General features: G+C 32.1%; 1 pseudogene across 4 annotated transcripts in view; it reads left to right on the top strand.

Moving 5' to 3' along the window:
• Positions 1–21,803, top strand: part of LOC149085606 (5-hydroxytryptamine receptor pseudogene) — a 66,541-nt pseudogene that overhangs the window by 17,266 nt on the left and 27,472 nt on the right. For 2 of the 4 annotated variants that reach the window (XR_016192890.1, XR_016192889.1), the window contains one exon: positions 12,225–12,272. The exons of the other annotated variants lie outside the window; for them this stretch is intronic. The product of XR_016192890.1 is annotated as a 5-hydroxytryptamine receptor pseudogene, transcript variant X2 (transcript). The remainder of the gene's footprint in view (positions 1–12,224; positions 12,273–21,803) is intronic. 4 annotated transcript variants of the gene reach the window in all.

Genomic DNA, 21,803 nt, shown 5'->3' with positions numbered 1-21,803 from the left:
GATGGGTATTACATTTCTATGCTTTGGAGTGTATTGATATTATGTATTTATATTTTTTATTAAAACCTCCAAATATATTTGGGAAGTTGAAAATTTTCTTCAGTTAAAAATTTGTTTCTAAAATATTTATAAGTTCATGATTATGGGAAATGTTACAACAAACTCAAATATCCATTTATTTCGATCTATGTTAAACAAATGTGCTTTTTCTTCTTTTAAATCTTCGAACAATGCGAAACAACTGGATTTGGTAGTTATGAGATATCGATGAATGTCCCTTTTTTTCGGAGATAAGCAAAAGTAATGGGAAACTCTATGTTAACATTATAATGCATCGTATAATCACTGAATTTGAGAAGCAGAAATCGTAAATCACCAAAGTTGCCATAAAAATTATATTGTTGAAATTTATGTATTTCTTTCATTTGAATTCTATCCGTTCGAATATTCAAGTTTCAATGACAAAATATATATATTTTTTTTAAAAGGTTTGATTGTATTCATGAAAATGGTATCTTGGAATTGCGCTCTTCTCGTATTCCTTTTTATTTGATTCCATTTGTCACATTCAATTCACACCATTCGGTTACTAATAGTAGTAATTGGTTTTAATTGGATAAAATTCTGAATGGTTAATAATAGTTATTTGGCTAGCATGTAAGAGACGCTAGAAATTTCGAAGAAACGATAAAGTATGCGCATATAATGATGCATACGCATGAAGTTTGCGTAAAATATGCATTTTTATCAATAGTTCAATGTGCAAAGCGAATAAAATTATTTCAACGTTTGCGGAGATTCAAATCTAAATGATTTTCTGCTATTTCTTGATCAAAACAAGATTTATATGTTATTAAAATCTTATAAATATTTGTAGATCTAAAAAATTAGATCTACAAATTATAATCAGCACTTTCAACTTATCCCGGTAAATATGATGAATCCGTTTTTTTATGTATGATATGTATGATAACCGTTTATTATGCATGATCACCGAGCATTTTGGTAATTTTGATAAATTTCCCTAAATTAATCACGATTACGCATAGTACCCGAGCGTCGTTGGCAAATTAAATAAATAACAAAAATATTATCACTTTCGTTGATTTAAACTTTCGATTTAATTTTTACTGGCAGTTACGAAAAATACCCAAGCTTCACGTCTTTCATAAATCGTACTATATAATATATTATACATGACAATTCATACATGTGGTTAAATTGTATCATTATATCGGGGTGTTACCGTAAAATTTGCTGTCATTACATCGGGGTCCTACTATATTCATAACGCATACTAGACTCAATTGGATTTTTTTCAAATGCGTCAAATTCACCAATTACACTAGGGTATTATGTTGAATTACAGTTAAAGGCGATCAATTTGAAGTATTTATCAATGACACCTGGGTATTACGCATATTCACCGGTAAAAGTGATAATTCAGCAAACTTACCAAGACGATTCGTAAGTATGCATAATAACCGGTTATTATATGTAATAACCGATTTATCACATTTATCGTATCATGTATACATCATTCACTTACTATCTAAGTAATAATATGCGTGAATTTAATACCTGAATACATAATACTACAATTTGTTTTATGTATAATCGTGAAATGAATCGGTGTGGGATTCTCTGCGGTAGCAGTCTTTTTCTGTGGTCATGCTGAAATTCGACATGGGGAAAATACAAGTCAATTCAACGAAAACTAGTGATTATTTCAGTTTTAAATTGGATTTGATGGAAGTTTTAGAGGACAAAACCGAAATTAGTTGACTGAGAACCGCAGTTTTCGTATTCGGGAAAAATCAACCCCCAACCCTCCCCTCAATACTACTTGGGAGCAGTTTCTAGGGAAAAGTAACAGTGAAATGATCGAAATTTGTTGTAAATTCAGTGACTAACCTGAAATAACTTATTTTCTAAAACAACGATGAGAACTTAGTGAAGAAATTCTGGGGTCTGACAAAAATTTTTGACGTTAATTCAAGCGTGCAGACTCAAATTCTTAATCTATTCTAATATTTGTTTGCATCTAGAGATTAGGTGAGTAAAGTTAATAAAATACATTTTTGTAACATCAATTAATAAAAAATGTTACCTAATAAGTTTTTTAAAGTAATAGCATTTGAAAATATTTGATCAACTAGAATTTTTTGATTAACTAGTTGAAAATTTTAATCGATTTTCCCAGCCTTAATTCATATACATTTTCCGAAGAGTGTAAGCACGGTAGTAATAATGTTTATGTCAATTACAGTAGTTTGCTATTCACAGTAGTTTGATACTATCAATAAATGGCAATAAGAAATTAATTATATAAATAGCGCATTTAATTATTGATACAGTTACGCGTTAATTCAAAAGAAATATTGTGAGGTACTTGAGTATTCAACGTCTGAATTGTGACTGCGCGTGGGTGTGAGATTGAATTCCGGTTCAATCATGAGGGAATACCTTTTAAGATTCTGTTTCGCACTATTACAGTTGTATTATCGACCACAAAAGCTTAAGAAAATAATTCTAAGTTAATATGTATATGTTACGGTAAATGTGATAAATCGGTTATTATAGGCCTATATTATAACCGGTTATTATGCATGCTTACGAATTGTCTTGGCAATTTTGATAAATTTATCACTTTTGACGGGGGGAATATTCATAATACTCAAGGTTCGTTGGTAAATTTGATGAATACTAAAAAAATGACCACTTCTACCGGAATTTATGCATAATACCCCCGTGTCATTGGTAAATTTGATGAATACTAAAAAAATTATCACTTTTACCGAAGATTATGCATAATACACAAGCGTCGTTGGTTAATTCGAAATATACTGAAAACATTACCACTTTTACTGGTGATTATGCATAATAGCTAGTGTAATTGGTGAATTTGATAAATATGAAAAAAAAAATGCCAAATGAGTCTAGTATGTGTGATGAATATAGCCGGATCCAAAACGGGTCTGGTACAAATTTTACTATCGTACTCCGATATAATGATACAATACATGTATGTATTATCATGTATAGTATATCATATAACACAATTTATCATGCTTACCAAAGACGCGACGCTTGGGTATTATGCATAATCAGTAAAAGTGATAACTTTTTTAGTACCTATTAAATTTACCGACGACGCGCGAGTACTATGCATAATCACCTGTAAAAATGAAAAATTTAAGGAAATTTATCAAACTTACCACAATGCTCGGTGATTATGCGTAATAACCGAATTTATCACATTTACCGTAACATATATGTAATACATAAAGTATAAGCTATACGGATTTATACTAAGAAAGTTTCAAAGAAATAAGAATAAAAATAGGTTTTTTTTTTAGCCAATTCCAAGGGTTACTTTGATGTTTATACAGTTCTGTTTTCTTTTTATCATAAATTTTTTTTTTAATTTATGCCTTACATTCATCATGTTTTTTTTTTCATCGGTATATCATCGAGGAAAAACATTCATTCAAATCTTAAACGACTCGGTTTTGAAATGAAGGAGGGACATAAAATATTTGCTATAGAAGAATTATTTTTATGGCCATTTCTTCCTAAAAAATTTATTGTGTAATACTTACTCATAGAAAATCGTGTACCGTATTAATGGGTATTTTTCCAGTAGGCTTTATATTTCTTTTCTCTTTTTTTTTTTCATGCGTGAGACTGATTTAAACTGTCGTACAGGGTTACATACAATAGGTTTTCTTTCATGTATGACTGCTGAAAGTTTTAACAATAGCTTTCCGGTTAATCGAAACTAAAAATAAAAATTTCTAAACGATTTTTTGAACTCCGTATAAGGTTATGACTAGAGCTGGGAATCGATTAAAAATTGTAACTGTTTAATCAAAAACTTTTAATGGATTAATCGAATTTAATCGAATATTTTTTTTAGTCATATAATACCAATGGATGGTTTTAAAATATATCATTCCATTCGTTTCACAAACCTTGTCAGCAGATATAAACAAATATAGGAAATACGTAGATTAAGAAATCACTGCACTGCCCACTTAAAGCAATTTAATATACGGAATATAATTTTTTTCAAAACCTATAATTTCTTCGCATGGTTCTTATTTTTTTTTTCATCGGTTATTTTAGGTTACTCATTGATTTCGAAACTACTTTCGATCATACTCTTGCTTGTTTTCCTAGAAACCTCCTCCCAAGAGGAGTTGATGCTTCCAAGAATAAAAATAACTATTTTTCATAGCAGGGCTGCAACTAGATACTTTGTCAGCCTGCGCAATCTCGAATTTTGTCGGCCCCGTGTAATGTAAGAGGAACAGTTGAAGGGTGAATTCGGGGCACTCTCTAATACAATACCCAGGCCACAAGACCCTCCTGGTTCCCCCTCCTCCAGTTGCGGCCCTGGTTCATAGTGGAGACAAACAATTTTGGTCCTATCTTCTGAAAAACTCCCATCAAACTTAATTTGAAGCTGAAATAATCTGTTTACGTTGAATAAACTTGTCGAAAAATTTGATGAAAATATTAATTCAAATATTGTCCAAAATGTTATATATAGGAACATAATTTGTAAAGCATCTAATTGGTTTTTTCAAACAAAACAAGTTACTTTACAAACTTTTAGACAAAATTTCAATCGAATTTCAATCGGATTGATCGGGTCGATTAACTCAACTAAAATTTTTAACTGCGATTAACAATTGATCGATTAACCGACCCGATTAATCGATTAATCGGACCAGCCTTAGTTATGACCTATGAGTAGAAAATATAAATCGCTGATACCTGACATTGCTCTTTCAGATGAACGATAGGAAAGAAAACGTTAAACCATTTTAAATTGTTTTAAAACTTTTTTTCGTTATTCCCTTAATTAATATGAGGGAATAATGAGGGTTTTACAAAATGAGCGAAAAGAAAAACTAGGTATTATGTGTAGATTATAGAAACTCAACCTTTTTAACTGCATTATATCGACTAAAACTATAATCTATAATTTTAGAAACAGCATTTTCTATAAGTTCCAATATTATTAAATATTCTTCGTCGGATCTTGTTATTTATTGTCCAAAAGGGCAGTTGAAGCATAAAGCCTACTCTGTAAAACTGTTTTCACATTCCAATGCACACCTAGGAACAAGAAACTCTAACCACTGGGGTGCCGGTCACCATCTGTTGCATTCGTCACGTATGCAAAAATAATATTTTAGAGTGAATATATTTGAGTGATAAAAAGTAATGTATATAATGACGTCATTTTTATGGGGTATGCATGAAAACTTTGAGTATTTGATCGCATCATTTGAACTCGAGTGTCTATTTCATGCCATGTTACGAAGAATTCGGCTGTTCTGACCTTTTGAGACATTTTTAGAACTTTTAATTAAATTTTCTGTCTTTTTAAAGGTTTTAACTGTGGCAAAACCAAGAGTATTAAATATGTAATATCACGTAACTCTGTATAAATATATGCACTCCACGCCGCCTAATGTGATCCCATCGAGACTCGGGATTTCTGATAACAATAACCCAATGATTTCTATATCCGAAAAAGTCCCATTTACAAGGACGGTGACCATACATCTCGTTTGGTTGAACGAGACTTGTGGTAAGCGATTATTAGTAAAATGAGACAACTTTTTTTTTCTTTCGCACAATTGGTCGCAAAATGTTCAATCTCATTCCATTTTCTTTCAATGCAGTTCTAAAACAGGACTTTTTTCCCTTTAAACTATAATCCTGCAATTCTTTTTCAGCCATTGTGAGGCATTATAAGGAACTGTCTAATATATATCATGAATTACGAAATATTTTTTAATGAGCAATACGTTTTATAGATCCCTTCAGAAAGTCTTTCGGAAAAAGAAATTTGAATTCGGTCAACTCGCAAAACCTATCAAGAACTGTAGGAAAACACTTTTTTTTTGTCATGCATTTGCCTTCACTATAGAAAGGAAATTGCAACTCCATAACGATATTAAGGACGGAAATGTTTGTCAACAATGTGGGGAGGAGAAAACACCTTCAAGCCTCCTACATAGTTTGTAGCATGATAATCTACAAAAGAAATCATCAAAGTTTGGTTAAATCTTAGCTTCAAAATGCGCAATAAAATTTTTTGCCTAAAAAAAAAAATTTATAATATTTTCCGAAGTCCTCATAACTACAGTCCGTCTCAAAAGTTTAGATAATGCACATTTCTTAAAATAACAAGAAAAATACAAGTAAAATGAGCGCCTTTTAATTGATTATACCTGAAGCATTTCTACATTCATAGGGAAAAAAAACTTTCAAACGAAAGAACATTTAGGATATTTGTAATATCGAAAAGGGATCATTCAAGTATAACGTCAGCATCGGGAGGGGGTTTTCCGGATTTGCCGACTTTTGATGACAAGGGGTAGAGGGGGTGTTTGAAGGTTGCTTACGTCATCGAAAACCGTTTTTTGAAGATATGAAATATTCTAAGCTGCTCACAAAATTTTGCTGACAATGTGTTGGTCAGTGTTTTGCTGAATTTTGCCACCAGTGGGGGAGACGAGGCTAAAAATCTGCTGACGTAATACTTGAATGGCCCCAAACACCAATCCCCACTATCCTCCATGGATCTAATTAAACTCTGTAGGGTTTCAACATTAAAACTGTACCGTGCTTCCACGACAGAGCTCTTCAAGTCATCAACAGTCGAAAATACCGTATTTCATTTGCAAACCCATTTATCGTAAGTGTGCCCCATATATTCCTAATAGGATTCAAGTCGGGACTCATTGATGGCCAGTCTAAAACCGATACATTTTCTCGATTAAAGAGCTTTTTTGCGGCAGCAGATCTATGAATAGACACGTTATAATGTTGAAATGTCAAACTTGGTCCTCATAAATCTTCTCCAATCAGTAGCGAATTGCTCTCGAAGATTTTCTTTAAATATTAGAATTGTGACGACCAATTTTAAAAGTTAAGGAATTCTGAACATTAGAAGCAAATGCTGCACGTACCATTATCGAAGGTCCACCTTACTGTCTGCTGAAAACATCCGTCTGGAACATATGAGTTCCATTTTTTGCAGCACTAAATATGATACCAAGCTCCATAAAACATGATTTCGTGCCCATTTTTCATCCTCTTTTCCACCTCTCTTTGATGAATCCTTATGAAAGGCGATTTCTTAACCTCTTTTATGAATCAAATAAAAGCTTTTCTGATTTGTCTGTCTGTGAACTGTATCTATTGAAATTTTCACTCCAGGATCTTTTATAATTTCATGCAAGGTAATTTTTTGCGTTGAAGAAAATCTTCCAACGGTTTTGTTTTTGCGTAAACTTGTACTGCGTTGCCTACCACAACCAAGTTTTGGCTTTTTGGACACATGTTGGGTCAATACACGTCAGAAACTTCATTTCTACCTGCTCAAAGCAATAGCAATGTTTTTGACAGCTTTTCTTTTGCTTTCAAATAAAGTACTTGAAGGATTTCATCGTACAAAATATGCTACATCTTCGGCAATTTTTTGTTAATGAAAACCATTCCGAGATAGCTTTCCATTTTTATACTGTCACGTGTCTGATACGCCATATGGACGCAATCTTTGATATTTGCTCATGATAGGGAGTTTTTTTAAACTTTTGAAACAGCTATTTTTCAAAATTTTGAGTTTAACAAATACAAAACTTATTTTCTTCGACAATGACAAAAGTTTAAAGTAGGATTTGCGTTCTGAACACAAGCGAAAAAATTAAATCAAAATTGGAAACGGTATCCATGGCACAGTTAAAAATATATGGTGTCTAAACTTTTGAGAGACGGACTGTATAAACGAATTTTTTCTCATGTGGGCATGTCCGGCATGTGTGAAGTGCAAAAGTGATAACAATACCCTAATGTTAATATTATCCGTGATTCTAATAAGTGGCGTCGACTGTATTTCAAAATATTAATAATCAAGCACGAAATGTAATCGATGTGTTTAGAATACTCAGAAACTAATCAAATTTTCGAAGAGATACAAACTATTCATGTCTAGTCGTCCTTATTTTAGTATGTATATTTCATATTGAATTTCAAATCTTACAAAAAGCTGAAAAAGAATTTTGAACTATACAAAAAAGACCCTCAGAGAAAATTCTGTTATAATAAATCGTTTTAGGATGTTTCACGAAACTATTCGTGAATACGTATACATCTGTAAAGCAATATATTTTTTCCGTGTATCTAACTAAATACGGCTCATGCTCAATCTTTTTAAAAAAAAATGATGTATACAAGTTGGAAAGAGAATCTGAACCATTGCTCAAAAACAGCTTACATACGTCAATCGTTCAGATTTTCAGCCCAGATCAAGAACATTGATGTTCTTATAAAGCGAGGATGACCCAAGAGAAATCTTGAAATATATTGCTCACCCACTCTACTTTCAAGAAAATTTTATGTAGATGCTTTTAGTTTGATGCGTCAGTTTATAAAATAGAACAATGAAAATGAAAAAAAACGAAAAGAAAATAGTTCCGAAAGTTAGAGAGAAAAAATACACCGGAAAAGTGCTCATATTTTTTTGAGAAGCATGACTTTTCTAAAAAATTGTACTTATGTTTCACATTTTTATCCAATATATTTCGTTATACTGCTTGGGTGACGGGGTGCAGGAAATTAGAATAGCATCGAATAATGATATAACTTTCTGAAATGTAAAAAATAAAGATAAAACTATCGCCAAATGAGATAAAATTGGATATTGCCCCCATAAACATTTGACTAATTACTATCTTTGTGGGAATTTTAAATAAAAAAAATTTCCATCTCACCACTGTTATTCATCCCTTTGGCAGAATTTAAACTTTACACAGTATCTCATTATTTAATCTATTATTTTGTATGTTGAAAAGCGTTACTTGGTAATGTAATTTTTTTTAAAAATTCGAAACTGGAAATGTCGTTAATGGATAATTTTACACATTATATGTCTGAACGAAAATAATGAATTCTATCTTTTAATCACACCACTCGTTATCATAGCTCCAAGGATCTTACTCTCTCATGGGAATTTAATTTTCATATGTTAAACTTTATAAGGCAAAGCAAAGATTCCTAGTTTTTATTCGGTTTTATAGTTTTATCAACAGAAAATATATCGGTACATTCAAATAATTTCGATGAATATCAATGTGGGAAGTTGATAGAAACTGCTGGAAGTTATAAGAAAGAGGGTAGTTGAAACTTTCGTAGAGAGTTGATTAATTACCACTTCGAAGAAAGAAAAGATGAGAAAGTCATCCTTCTGTGTCTAGTCATCTCAGCGCATGTCTTCATACAGATGAAGCAGACGTTGATATGAGAGATAAGATAGCCGGGATTACTTGAAATTCTCTTTCTCTAGCACGTCGTCAAAAACTTCTCTCATTTTCAAAAGAAAGTCTTAGTTTTAGCTTATTCTAAGACAAAGACATGGCCTAACCCTGATATTATGCAAATTGTGCCTATGCCTCATAAGTTTTTAAAAAAATTTCAACCGGGGAAATCACTCATGATTCTTTGTCTATGAAGAATTTATAATTGCTTATCGTTTATGATTCACGTTTCTTTATACAGTATACATACAGTAATATTCCATGAACTGCTGTTGACAAAAATTGTATATTCGTTTGAAGAGCGTCTGTATATTTAAAAATTATATTATGATTCGTATTTTAAGAAACTCCTTAAACACCAACTTGATGTCAATCTTTTGATACGCATAGACATTATCCTTTTCAATATCTCCGTCAAATAACACGGAATTGTTTGAAGACAGAAATAATTATGGTTGAAAGCGATATCATACCAGATGTAACCACTCTAAGCTCACTGCAGAATGCTTTAATTCTTTATATATCATGCGTAGGAGAAGCATATCATTTTAAAGGAGAAAAACATATTTAACACTCTTCATATATTATGAATAGTTAGACATTTTCAGCCGAAGCATGTTGCAGACATGCATAAACGAAAAGATGTTTGAAGAGAAAAGTTAAGTTTTCACGGCCACATAAATGAATGAACGAAAGGACTCTGCCACCGGACTCATTCCGTTGCTCTCTTCTAGCCCAGCTTCGTGGCAGAGTCTGGGACAAAGTGTGTGTGTGTACCTAATAGTTTGAGTGTATATCTATTGTTGTGTCTGATTTTGCGTTGCTGCCATCTATATTTCAAATTCTGAATGAAATGAAATGATTGATTTGTACCGTTGTAGGCCTGTTGTTGTCAGAGGGGGAGACTTTTTAATCGGGAGATCGGCCCATATTCGCGCCTCGAATTTGGAACGACAGAAAACCAACTTCAGCCAATCATCACTGTCTCGCCGGTGGGACGCGAACCCGGTCCTCGCGATGTAAGTCCGTCACCATGACCACTCAACTACTACAGCGGAAGGTTTTCACGCCCGGCTTTCTTTGACAATAATGAAACTTTCCGGGTTGTATGCCGTGAGCGAGTCGCTTTTTTCAGCAAACTTTCCATCCAGAATTGTGCGGAAATCATCAGTGCAGGTGACAGCACGTCAGGAAACGCTACGTCCTCCTTGGAAGACTGCGAACTTCTGGCTACTTCGGCTGGAGACGATGTAGTACCTGTGCCACATCCTAAAATAGATTCCACCGGGTCTTCAGCCAAAGGTTCACGGTATTTCGAGGAAGTGCTTCTGTCTCCTGGACTGCCGTCACCTGCACTAATGATTTCCGTCGTAGTAGTGCATAAAACGTTTGCTGAAAAAGAGGCTCGATCACGGCATAACAACCAGAAATGTTTCAATAACTATGTCAAAAGATGATTCATTCAACGAAAACAACTGAACATTACAGCTCATCAGATATAGAGCTTTTTATTTTAGTTCATGTCCGGATACGCACACAGACTTACTACTTATTACTTGTTATTCAATGAAAAATGGTCCAATTATTTCTTTAATTATAGAATTAAATAGCCATATGCCTTATATGTATAATGGGCCCAATATTCTCGAAAACAAATTCCGGACGAAACGTTAAACTTTGAAAAAAGATATTGTCCCCCCCCCCCTCATGCTAGAAGCACTACTGGTAGTGTGCAATGTCCTTAGAAAAAAAGAACGTGGTAAATAACGTTTAAATGTTTGCTCTACGAATGATTAGTCTATGGAAGTTATTTCTCTAAAATGTTTTGTAACATGTGTTTCAATAGAGATACACATTTGCGTTTAAAATACGACTTAGATAGCAAAATAAGGTATCCAACCAGATGATAAAGTGAAAATTTGCACATTCGTGCTTCTTGCATGAGGTTGAAAAGTATATACAGTACTTTTTTTTTCAACTTCATTACTCACGTATCATGTGGATTTGCAAAACAAAAAAAAAGTTATCTGCGCCTATACATTTCGATGTGAAATTATCAACGTAAAATATCACAGACAATAAAATATCTCATTGGTGATAATTTCATCATACGTTCTAGGGTAATATGTGCGATTTCCTCTGAATGACTCGAAAAAAATCCACGTCTGAATTCATAAACTAAACAACTCTTTTTATTTCTGTATGAAACGGAACATGAATTCATGATGCCGCCTCAGTAATAAAATTTAAAAAAAAAAATTTACAGTAGTGTACATGATATGAATTCGAACATTGTAAAACTTGAGAAGAGACAACAAAAAGGAAATATAAGTAAATTTAGTTTCGTTAATGATATAGGCATTTATTAATATTTCAAAAAAAATACAATTTTCAAAAGAACTCCCACTCAAAATGCCTAATAACAATACACCTTTTATCCCATTAATTCCCACAATCGAGTAATATTTGTGACACAATCGCATGATATACTGAAGATTATTTTCATAAGACAGTTAAGTAATTAAGGAATCTCGAAAATTTTATTTTAAATCTTGTAAGAATGAAATATAATAATTGTATTAATGATGAAGAATTTTATCTTTGATATAATTTTCATTATTAAATTACACTGCAGTTTTGACAGTCATGGATTATCAAAACATACGACAAATGAAACCAGTTTTGTTTAACAGAAAATATTTTTTTTATTTGTTTTTCGTTTTTGTAGATCATTATAGTTGTTGGTGAGGCAGCGCAGTTGTTAAGTCTAGTGAGCTGTCACCTCTTTTAGAAGTGCCACTATCTAATCTAGTGTCATATCTAGTATCATAATCTAGAGTCACTTTCAACAATAAAAAATAAAATTGATTTGCTATATTATATCAGGTTCTTAACTGAAGTTGAAGAGATTCACAGAAGGCTTTAGAAAGAAAGGTAAGTAAATATTTGTATCTTACATAAGGATATAAATTGATCTATACTCATTTCTTGTTTAAGCAGAATACCATCAGTGAACCGTAAGTGAAGAATTTTTTTTCCCTTTATGGTACATATGAATTCATTCAATTTTTTCACTTTTCTTCTATTTTCGTGCAAAATGTAGATGTTTTGTGATCTATTTCTTTTATTGTTGTATGTGTGGGTAAATACTTACCGGGTGTTTCAAAGAAAACTACCAACTTTGAAATGACATAAATAGTGCTAGATAGAAAGTATATACAGGATGCTTCAAAGAAACATCGCCAAGATAAAAGAGCAGTTCAGGCATACGATTAAAGAACAAAATTAATTAACAAAAAGTTGATGTTTTAATTTTATTAACTATACGGCCCTTTGCAAATGAATGACATATCTGAGTACTACACGTGAATTGAATATTTTTTCTAACTCATATTCAAACTTTCATTTAAAATTCTTGGTCTGCCCATCAAACGCACCACTAGGTTCATGTTTTCTATCACTGTTTCCACGTTGTGTCATTTCAAAGTTATAGTCCTTTCTTAAACACCCCGCACATACAGTTTACTTATGTTATTTTCATATGCCGTTTGTCACAAGACTACCTATATCCAAGCTTTACTTCCCTAGTTTCTCAACATGTGAAGCTGGACGTCTTGTTTGTATGGTGAAAAGCAGGCAATTTCACAAGAACTGCTTTCTTCTTGACTTTCAAATTCGAAAATCGAAGGAAAGTTTAAAAAAACTGTTAAATGCGGGAAATCGTTTTACCGCACATTTAATGTTTTTTTCTAACTTTCCTCTGTTTTTCGAATTCGAATGTTTCAGTAATTATTGCACTCAGTTAGAAACGTGGAATTTTTTCTTGTTGGCATGAGAAGAGACGGGGCAACTACTTTGCAATTGCGTTCTTGAGCACAGGGTGTCCATATAAAAAGTTAACGTTTTTATTTTAATAACTATAAAACAACTTGCAATGACATATTTGAGTACCACTCTGAATATTTTTCCTAATTGTAAGTATGCCGCTAGGATCAACGGTTCACCAGTAAAATGTCATACATCCTGTTACCTATGCACCTTGTTTATAAGTACATGTACATGACATAAAGGATGCTTAAAAATTAAGAGAGTGAGATCAAATGAAACCTCGCTAACATGACATCCACTTGAGTCGGCATACCTTTTTTTTAGGGGGTAGGGTCGACTGGGTTCCACTGTAATTAACACATTATTTTTTGCAATTGAAAATTTTGAATAATTAGATACCATTTTAATATACCAGTTTGCTTCTATTTGAATTAATTATATGCGGATTCATGAGGGTTGGCGAAAATTTTTGACAGTGGTAAGTGCTTCACATTATTTCATCGTTTAAAAAAATATACCACAGATACACTTCACGTTTGGGAGAAGCAAAAAACATATGTTGTAAGTACCCTTAAACGAAAATAATAAACGTTGCATATCTATGAGTTATGATGAATACGTATGTATCTATCATCAGGTAAGGAAGGTTTTTTTTAATCATAACGTCGAAAATTAAAAATCAGAAGTTCTTGAAAAAAAATATATATAATGAAGTATATGTATGCATTTCTCGAGTTCAATATCTTTTTATATAATTTTTGAACTCGGGTCGTGAAATTAATTTAGTTAGAGTTCGGTAAGAAAAAAAAATCATCCGAGACGTAATTTCTTATGAAAGCAAACAAAAAAATCCGTTTGCACTTTTTTTCCATCTTTACCTCATTAATAGTCTTTAACACTGTATTTTTTTTTTCTTCTTCTTTCTTAGATAGTGTGTTCATTGAGTTTGGATTGAAATAATTTTCTTTTTTGCAATTAATTGAATATTACAATATGTTTCTCAGATTCCCATTAAGCAGAAAAAAAATAATATCAAAAATAGAGGTAAATAATAAAAAGGAAAAAATTGGTTTTTTATGCTAGTTCATTTTCCAGCACGAACTATTTCGTATCATTTTTTTTCGTTCAAATAAGTGGTAACATGAATGAGAAAAAAGAAACTTGGAGAGACATTTTTTTTTTGAAAAAAGATTTTTTAAAAAAAGCTATAAATTTGTTCGTTAGCATCTCATACGCCAGAATGCTCCTCTAAAGAATTCTAACAAATTATGGAAATGTATTCTAAATATCAACCAAATTTTTTATATTAACAAATTAGAATAGATTTTCCTTAATATAAAGAAAAATTTGTAGTTGCTTTTTTTAACTATTGCTGTGTGTAAATCAGGAAAATTTAAATTTAGATTGGAGTTTGATCAAAATTTTGTTTTTTTTTAATTTTATGAATGGCTTTTCTTTCTTTCTTTTTTTAGAATTTTCTATATCTATATAAGTTTTGGCTATTGCTGTTAAAACAATGCTATCCTTGCAAATGTAATACGGCGTATATTGTCTTATGTCTATGTCAGAGTTTCGATGCATTTCGTGATGTGTTTTTTTTTTTATTTTGTACCACCTGTCAAAACACATGAGATGGCACATAATCTTTTATGTGTTTTTTTAACCACTTAACTGCGCGAAAAAATTTCACCTTTGCTTTTCAGTTTCATTATTTCTTAAGTTAATAAAAAATTAGTTTAGAATCGTAATCTCTTGGTGAATCACAGTATGTAATTTTCTAATAAGTCACCTCATTTGTTTTATAAAAAAATTAATTTTCACGATATTGCATCGATCACTCATAGATGATCGAGCTGTTGAAGGGTCAAGTATTAATTGAAATTATACGCGTGCTGCTCCATTGCTCTAGTGATCATTTTCATTTACGTTTTCATTACGTTTCATTTTCATTTGCTCTAGTGATCATTTTCATTTACGTTTTCATTACGTTTCATTTTCATTTACGTTTTCATTACGTTTCATTTTCATTTGCTCTAGTGATCGTATTTCATTTATGCATTCATTACGCAGACATGCATTTCGTTCATGCATGTCTGCTTTTTCAGTATTACTAAAGTGCGCCATTATCCCGTATGCTACAACTGTTAGAACGGTTGCTGGAATAACCTCACAGGACTGACATCCGTGCCTTTTATTCACTGTGACGCAGATTTGCATACGGTTTCTTCTTCTTCCCCAGGTTATATTTGCATGCATGGTGTGTTCTTTTTCTCCCGATAAGTTTCAACAGGAATACCGTTTTAACGTTTGCGGAGCGTCCGTTTCGAAACGCGCTAGCGCGTTTGCGTTTCATGTTAGACAAGCATTCTTTGATGACAATTGTTTGTATTGGTGTGTACTATCACCTCTTAAATTTTTCCCATCTTTTCCGAATCACCCTGTATACGTACGCAGAAAGAACAACCCTTGCTCGACATAATACGAAAGATATTATATTTTTTAAGTAAGAACTATTCGGGGATATATTTTTCATGATTTTCATAAACATACGTGTTTTTCATACTTTCCTGTATGATAATTTTTTTTTGTAATCATTTATTAAGGTGATATTTGTTTAACAATGTTTAAAGTTCTTCATAAACGTTATAAACTCTTGGTGAATCATTAAAAAAACCGAAATGACATGATAGATGTTTGATTGAGGGTGAGACCGTCCATATGCTAACAATTTGCATAAATTTTCCTAAAAAACTTCGTTATATTTATTCAGTTTGTGGTAATTGAATAAGAGAGATCTGTGCGTTCATTGTATGGTTAAATTTAAGTGAATTTTTAATATTCGTAGGGTATATTTTTCCAATAAGGAGTCTAGCTTTCAACAATACCTAGTTTGGTGCGTATCAGCACAAAAGTAAGATTATTGACAAAAAGTCCAAGTAATTAAATTGTTCTTCAAAACAAATTGATAGATAAAATCATATATTATACAGTAAGTCCTAATTCGGTATTTCAGTACTGATTACAGTAAGTTCTAATTCGGCCTTTATCTCATCAACCATTCGTCGTAAAGGTATGGTTTCAATTTAAAAAATTTTCAAAATCTGTTCAGAAATCACCCTCTTCCACTTTTGAGACTGAAAATACAGTGTGTCCCAAAATAAATAATATAAACGGTCTGTATACTGGGTGTTCTGTTAATGGACCGACAAACTCAGAGGGGTTGTTAGCAGACATCAAGAGGAACAAAAATTGTAATGGAACATGGTGTCGCAAACCACGTTGAGAGGGTGAAAATCGAGAAAGACGGACGCATGCAGGATCTGAGTCCAAAGGAGACGAAAGGTGGATGTCAGTTGATTACTGAATGCGTTCGTGGGCAGAACATTAACAGAACACCCTGTATATCTAATATTCTAATATTCTCTCTGTCCTTTAACTTCTTATAACTGAAAAGTCGTTGCCTTGTTTGTCTTGAGGAAAACAAAAAAGGTCCACGTTTCTAAGTGCAATATTCGTTGAGATATTTTTGTACTAAAAAAATCGGAGAAAGGTGGGAGAAAACGGCATAACTAAAGAACACGTTCCTTATTCTGTTGTTTCTTCCCATCTCTCTTTTCTCTGATTTTGAATTCAAATAATTAAACGAATATTTCAGTAAAAAACATGAAAAAAAATTTTTTGGGCTCAGAAGACACAGGGAAATAACTTTTTAATTGGAAGTTAGAGCATGATGGGGGACCGTAAAAAAAGTATTTTCACTTTCGAAGCTGATTTGAGGGTGATTTCTGAACATATTTCGAGTATTTTTTAAATTTTGAATTGGAACCACACATCTACGACGAACGATTGATGAGATAAAGGCCGAATTATAGGACTTACAGGACACCCTGTATAGTCCTGTTTCTTCTTTTAATTTTGTTTTTTTAATTGTTCGGATAAATATTTCTGTAAACTTTTATGAAAATTCGCATTATTTATAGAATACATTTTCTTTCTACCCACACCACAAGAGAAAAAAATTCGGATACATATCAAAATATAACAAAATAAAACCTCAATGAAGAAAATTTTTTGTCAAAGACCGAAAATATTGTAAATTTAATCCTTTTCCCATTTTATAAAAATCAAACTATTACTTAGGTCAACGTTTTTGCATTTTTTATCTTCATGATAGTCCCTGAAGTACAATGAAATTGTAACCTCCCCGTTGAGTATGACCTTTAGTTTAAGAAATGCTGATACACTCATCAGTTCAGTTGATTAAATATTGACTTTGAAAGTGTAGAGAATGAAGTTGGTTTGTTATAACGCTCTATATAAAAATTATAATATTGAATGTGTAAGAAATTCTGACTTTTTGACCGTATGGGAAACATTTCGTGTTTCTCATTGGCAAAGGCTCCCTGAAGTAGTAAATATGTCGCAAGTACGTATTATTGACAAAACGTCTCAGTCTTGACACCTAAACGGAATTTCCTGGGGTCGGGAAAAAGTGAAGCCGGATATTGCAGTCAGAACTTTTATTACCTATAGCAATGACTTTGTTTTTTTCTTGTTTCTTTTTCCCTGAAGGTTCCTGCATTTTAACAGATAACTTTCTTTCCTTATTTACTCTAATCACCTAACTAAAGTTTCAGTTACAAATATTTCGGAATAAACTTTGGAAAATTAGAAACTCATTTATTATATTTCATTGAAACCTCGATATTAATCTTTGTTGTATATCGACAAAGAAAATATTATTTATATCTTCCCAATAGAAAAAATATTTTCATTATTTCAGCCGCTGAACAACTTGGTAAAAAAAATGTGTGAAATGTTCTTTCTATGCCACATCATTATATAATATGTATGTCAGATTATTCTACACGCGCGCAGGATAACTCAACAATAAAAGCGGGACGCTTGAGTATTTCAATATTTATTTTAATTCTTTCAGATTTCTTCGGGTTATTTTATTTCATTGTAATAATACGCGATCAGAATATTTTAAAATAGCTTTGTTGTTTCATAACTTTTATTCCGCCGGGTTGTTTTTTACCAAAGTGAATGAATATAATAGTACAAAATTGCACAAATGTGAAGTCTTTTGCTTATTTTCAAATATCAGATATCAGAACAAGATATTAATGAAGTGATTTAGGAAGTTTGCTTATTATTTTTTCCCGTGAAAACTATCTATTCTCTGTCGGTAATAAACAAAGCATCTCAAACTTTCTTGGCATACTTCTTCAATCAATAGAACTATAGAGATATTGCTTAGATAAGGTTTCAAGTAGTCAAACTTTTCAATACAGTAGTTGTTCCGCTATGAGAGGGGAAACAAATGAATAGTAATAAAATGTTTATATCTGTAACACATCATTACCAAACGTTTTAGCTGTGTGTTCTCGTTACGAATTATTTCTTAATATGATGGTTTTTTTCTACATATACACTAACCTCAATAATTTTTTATTTCCTTAAATAGTATACTGAGACCAATAGATGAAGGAAAATATTGCACTCTGCCTGAAATACGAATTTTAATTAAAAACAATGTTCAAAGACAAATTCTCAAGGCAATGAAAGACCTGACTGCACCAGCTATGGTGCCTATGGAACCTAACGGTTCATTTAGATCAGTTTCCCAAACTTTTTATGTTCCATCGCAACTTCTTCTGAATTTTTTTTCTTTCATCGCCTTCCAAACCAAATCAGTCCATAGGATCCCAAGTAATACACCTCGTAGCTTCTACCACCCCCGCCCAGGATCATCTATCAACTCCAGGGAGTAATATTGTTCACTTTGGGAAACACTGGTTTAGATAATCGGAACGACAGCCAAGCATTTCATACTGACAATGTCGTTACTCATGATGAGAAGATTTTTTAAGCATGATTTTACTTGAATGATTAAAATTGGTATGAAAAGTCGAAAGCGGGTGACATCAAAAGCATGTGATAGAGTTTTTAATAATTTCTTCGCTCCATTTTTTTTAATAGTGATAACGACTTCCCACGTAAAGTTGACTCACTGGTTAACAAACAACTTAACGATGTTCGAGTACAAGGAACAGGAGATGCAATATGAGATATATCAACGTGAGGAATACAACATATGTTTTATTTTAGAAGTTTACGATTGATAGTTATTTCATTCTAGTCATAACTTTTCATTACGGCACCCACTAGTGCCAAAACGCTTTAGCCCCTTTATTATTTTGAATATTTGTCTTTAAACGTTGTTTTTACAGAAACCAATGTATGAAAAACAAATAAAAAATAACAGAAAACACATCCAGAATTTAAGATAAGAATTTAACTCCGAGTAAATTGAACTTGGAATTGTCGGAGCTTATATTTAGGCTAATAGACGGAATAATTTTCTGTATATATATTGTATAAAATATAATATATCTTATATATTATTTGTAAAGTAATATTATGGAATAAAAAGTTTTATTAAAATAAGTAAGGAAAAAATATATATATGTATATATAAAATGTGGCGTTCACAAATATAAAACAGACAGACAAATCTTTGAGATAAATTCGGAATACATCAAATATTGACAACTAAATATAGTCTAAATTTTTGTTATTCAACCACAGTATTCCTAGGTAGAAGCTGTGTTCTTTCTCTTCTGAAAGAATCTAAAGGAATATATTGCGTAAGTAAAGTGAAACTTTCCCAGTGATAAATGTGAGTATTTATAATGGTTGCACTCTCCTCATTCAATGGAATAGCTCTCAATTGCACCAGGGTTCCAGCCGATTTAATCGTTTTAATGAGTTGGTTGAACATTGACTGGGTAAATGTTTATTCAATTTCTAAGTATCGTCAACTTGATAGAAGAGAGGTAACCAGCAATAGCAAAGCAGACATACACTTCTCGGGCAATCAATGTCTCGGCATTGCCTAAAGACTTCATGCTGTGAACGATGAAGGGAATGTTAATTGATTGAAAAGCATACATTTATATACTACGTAGAGAAAAAAACTGATTGTAATGAAAAAAAAACCGGGAAATTGAAGTCATGATATTTTTTCATGCAAAATTTGCAGTTTTCCGTGGTTTTTGTTTCTTCTGAAAATATTTTTACTATGAAAGAACCGAAACTAAACAAGACGATAAGTTTCGAATCATCCTTCTCGGATTGCAATCAAACCAATGACAAGTAATTTCGCACAACTGCGAGTGATAGTAACATAATAAACTTTCAATATTGTATAATGTATTCACGTACATAGCAAACAAGAGCCTGTATCTGTAAAAAGATTTATCTACCTCTTTTGATCAATGCTCAATGAGTGTCAGTTATATGGAGAAAGTGTTGCAAAATAAGCTATAGATAGATTTGAAAGCCCAGGAAATAATTCGAAACGTTCTTGAAATACGAGAACCTAAAAAAGATTTGTTGAAAAATAATTGCATTTATTCCTAGAGTTTTCTGAACATTACGAATCTTATCGTTTTAGGGCAATTTCAAAACTTCTAATACTATTTTTGTATTCATCGCTTTACTGAATTTCTTTCTATTCAATATTGAACTGAGTATTTGAAAAACGATGAAAAGGGAAGATCTGTTGTGTAGTTATTTAGAAATTTGAATAGACAATTCTTCTTTTTCATCGACAGTTTCGTAAACAGATTTCTCTTGGTATTCGTGAAGAAGTAATGTGTCTTTCCTTATTTCACGCCTAAATTTTTCAAGAGCATAAAATGGAGCTAGTTTTTTTTTCTTTTTTTATGTTTTGGAGAGTAAAAATACTTTTCGTCCTTATACGTATGTAGTTGTAAACTTGCTGAGTTTTTGCCAAAAGATTTACTAGTGCTCGGATAGACATTTCTGATAATGTAACTGGATTTTAAAAGCTTTATTTTAATTTCAGAGTTCCATTTATAAATGTAAATGCATGCAGCTAATCCGTTAATGGAAACAATTTTGTGCTCAATATTTACATTCTAATTTTACAGGGTGCATAGCAAACAAGGTATATGGCATTTTACTGGCGAATCGTTGATCCTATTGGTATACTTCCAATTAGAAAAAGTTTTATAATAATATGTAGTACTCAGATCTGTCATTCATATTGCAAGGGGTTGTATAGTTATTTAAAATACAAAATCTAACTTATTATATGGACACCCTGTTCTCAAATACCCTGTTAGAAAGTTGTTGCCCTGTCTTCACTGATGCCAGCAAAAAAAAATTCCACGTTTCCAAATGGAATATTCACTGAGATATTCGAATTCGAAAAACGGAGGACATTTGGAAAAAAACAGCGTTAAATGCTGCTAAAATGGTTTATCCGCATTGAGAGCGGTTTCTTTCCAAATTTCCTCCGTTTTTCGAATTCGAACATCTCAGTGAATATTGCACTTTGAATTTTGAACGTTGGAATTATCTGGAATAAATACTTCAGATTTCCAATGAAACAATTCAACTTCTGAATACATGAAATATTTAGTTTCGCTATATAGACAGAAAATAGAGATCTGAAAAATCAACCGGCAAATTTTCCCTGTTGATGCTGCTGATATCGAACTTGATAGATTTTTCCTTTAGTCTAACCACTACCACGCAGACAAATCTAATCCACATATCTTATTGCTTACAACCCTTCCAAATTGAGATTCTCTCTCTCATCTA

Source organism: Pholcus phalangioides, unplaced genomic scaffold, assembly GCF_987345545.1.
Source record: "Pholcus phalangioides strain wild (caught in Gottingen) unplaced genomic scaffold, Ppha-v1.0 ptg000007l_1, whole genome shotgun sequence".
Classification (NCBI taxonomy): Eukaryota; Metazoa; Arthropoda; class Arachnida; order Araneae; family Pholcidae; genus Pholcus; species Pholcus phalangioides.
This window is presented reverse-complemented; position numbering and strand designations above follow the sequence as displayed.